Here is a 3,567-nt window from a genome sequence, read left to right on the forward strand (position 1 = left end):
ACTGATCAGCCATAATCACCTCCTTCTAGCAGCAGGACTCCACTCACCTCACACCTACTGATCAGCCATAATCACCTCCTTCTAGCAGCAGGACTCCACTCACCTCACACCTACTGATCAGCCATAATCACCTCCTTCTAGCAGCAGGACTCCACTCACCTCAGACCTACTGATCAGCCATAATCACCTCCTTCTAGCAGCAGGACTCCACTCACCTCACACCGACTGATCAGCCAAAATCACCTCCTTCTAACAGCAGGACTCCACTCACCTCACACCGACTGATCAGCCATAATCACCTCCTTCTAGCAGCAGGACTCCACTCACTTCACACCTACTGATCAGCCATAATCACCTCCTTCTAGCGGCAGGACTCCACTCACCTCACACCTACTGATCAGCCATAATCACCTCCTTCTAGCGGCAGGACTCCACTCACCTCACACCTACTGATCAGCCAAAATCACCTCCTTCTAGCGGCAGGACTCCACTCACCTCACACCTACTGATCAGCTATAATCACCTCCTTCTAGCAGCAGGACTCCACTCACCTCACACCTACTGATCAGCCAAAATCACCTCCTTCTAGCAGCAGGACTCCATTCACCTCACACCTACTGATCAGCCATAATCACCTCCTTCTAGCAGCAGGACTCCACTCACCTCACACCTACTGATCAGCCATAATCACCTCCTTCCAGCAGCAGGACTCCACTCACCTCACACCTACTGATCAGCCAAAATCACCTCCTTCTAGCAGCAGGACTCCACTCACCTCACACCTACTGATCAGCCAAAATCACCTCCTTCTAGCAGCAGGACTCCACTCACCTCACACCTACTGATCAGCCAAAATCACCTCCTTCTAGCAGCAGGACTCCATTCACCTCACACCTACTGATCAGCCATAATCACCTCCTTCTAGCAGCAGGACTCCACTCACCTCACACCTACTGATCAGCCATAATCACCTCCTTCTAGCAGCAGGAATCCACTCACCTCACACCTACTGATCAGCCATAATCACCTCCTTCTAGCAGCAGGACTCCACTCACCTCACACCTACTGATCAGCCATAATCACCTCCTTCTAGCAGCAAGGACTCCACTCACCTCACACCTACTGATCAGCCAAAATCACCTCCTTCTAGCAGCAGGACTCCACTCACCTCACACCTACTGATCAGCCAAAATCACCTCCTTCTAGCAGCAGGACTCCACTCACCTCACACCTACTGATCAGCCAAAATCACCTCCTTCTAGCAGCAGGACTCCACTCACCTCACACCTACTGATCAGCCATAATCACCTCCTTCTAGCAGCAGGACTACACTCACCTCACACCTACTGATCAGCCATAATCACCTCCTTCTAGCAGCAGGACTCCACTCACCTCACACCTACTGATCAGCCATAATCACCTCCTTCTAGCAGCAGGACTCCACTCACCTCACACCTACTGATCAGCCATAATCACCTCCTTCTAGCAGCAGGACTCCACTCACCTTACACCTACTGATCAGCCATAATCACCTCCTTCTAGCAGCAGGACTCCACTCACCTCACACCTACTGATCAGCCATAATCACCTCCTTCTAGCAGCAGGACTCCACTCACCTCACACCTACTGATCAGCCATAATCACCTCCTTCTAGCAGCAGGACTCCACTCACCTCACACCTACTGATCAGCCAAAATCACCTCCCTCCCACCCAGGGGCCTGTAGTGTGTGTGTGTGTGTGTGTGTGTGTGTGTGTGTGTGTGTGTGTGTGTGTGGAAGCTCCCCAGGATGTGGCTAATAGAATTTGGTCATTAATTAGCAGGAAACCCAGCTGAATGCCCTCTTCTGCCTAGGGTTGAACGATGGCAACCCGGTTACCGAGAACTACAGCGATTTACCGGCCAAACCACTCCCTTCTCCCGGAATAAATACCAGATAGAAACCAGTAAATTATAATAAATTATTTATATGAACAGCAAGGCGTGGAATGGAAATGTTAAATTATATGTGATGTTTAAATCTGTCTTCTCTAATGCCTCTGCATAATGAATCATCAACACTCAGGGTGGGGACAGACAGCCCATCTCAGGGTGGGGACAGACAGCCCATCTCAGGGTGGGGACAGACAGCGCATCTCAGTATGGAACACAGTTCATAATGCATGGTATTCCTACATTTTCTGCATCATACAGTAATATAAATATAAAGAATGAATGCGCATCTAATTTACCCATCTCCATCTGGGTCATCTTATTTTTTTATTCTAGATATGTTGTTGTTTTTTATCGCAGCTACAGAGTTTTAAAACAGCCTATCACTGGAATATCACGCGGGAGCACTCTCTGTCTTTCTCTCTCTCCATCAACTCCATGCAAATTTCATCCAAAATAAATCATCCTGTTCTAGATTGATATACAGCCCTATATATAGATGTCCTAGCCTACCTCTTTCAGATAATACATTCAATGCAGTATTAGTCTTATATTTAGCTAATTAAGGATGGGGTATGCATAATAAGCTTGTAATTTATAGTGTCTTGTCTCTTGCTCAATACGCACACACCTGTGCTTCGCTGGCCTCTCTCCTTAAAAAACGCTCCTTAGCTCTTGGAGTCCCATGCAGGAAAAGCTACACTAGAACAGCTTGCTGGACATTATTATATTTTAGCATTTCTTATACCAATAGACTATTAGAAGAGGGACACAAGCTCTTGTTTGCTGAATGTTAAATACAGCAGCCAATAGATCTCACAGGTAGTTTGAAAGAAGAGTGAACTCACGATGGTGGTAGGTTAGATTTATTCAGACCCATAACCATTCAATCTTCATGAAGAGAAGTGAAAGCCTTCTGCATCTCATTCTGGTCCTATATTGTTCAAGGATGTCATTGGAATGATGAAGATAAGGACAACAAAACTTATTTCATTTAACTGTTGAAAGAGAGGAAGGAATGAAGAAGAATGAAGAGGAGGTAGGCTAGTAACATTAGGGGGAAGATTATGAAAGGTCAGCCTAATAATTATACAAATAGGCCCTATTCAATTTCAGAATTAAAATCTAATTTGCTAGCCTATACTTGTAACTTTGTAGGCTGCATGTGCTGCACTAGAATCACATGATCTCTCCCTGCTTTATCATGGTTTGAACGAGGTGAGTAATTCCAGGTCATTTATAGTATAATACAATACAATGCAGTACAGGAATACAGTTCACACTCAAAAAGATTAGCCTGCTGGAGCTAGTTTCATTTATTTACCCAAGAGAGCATATAGCTAGCTACGTCTATGGGCTTTTATGTTTTTCTGTCGTGTGTAATGTGCAGTAGCCTATATCATATATGTATTGGATAAGGGCACAATCATTTTGGGCTCATTAAATGTCTTTAAAACAAATAGACACAGGCCTATTTATATGCTTTATAATGCTTTTGAATGACACTTCTGGTTTTGCCGGAACATACCGGGTTACCTGGGAGAAAAGTGATTTATTCTCGGGATGGAACATTTGTAAAATACAGAGAAAATATTCAAACCTACTGTACACAACCTTCGAAATACTGGACAATGCA

Source organism: Salmo trutta, chromosome 12, assembly GCF_901001165.1.
Source record: "Salmo trutta chromosome 12, fSalTru1.1, whole genome shotgun sequence".
In the NCBI taxonomy this organism is placed as follows: Eukaryota; Metazoa; Chordata; class Actinopteri; order Salmoniformes; family Salmonidae; genus Salmo; species Salmo trutta.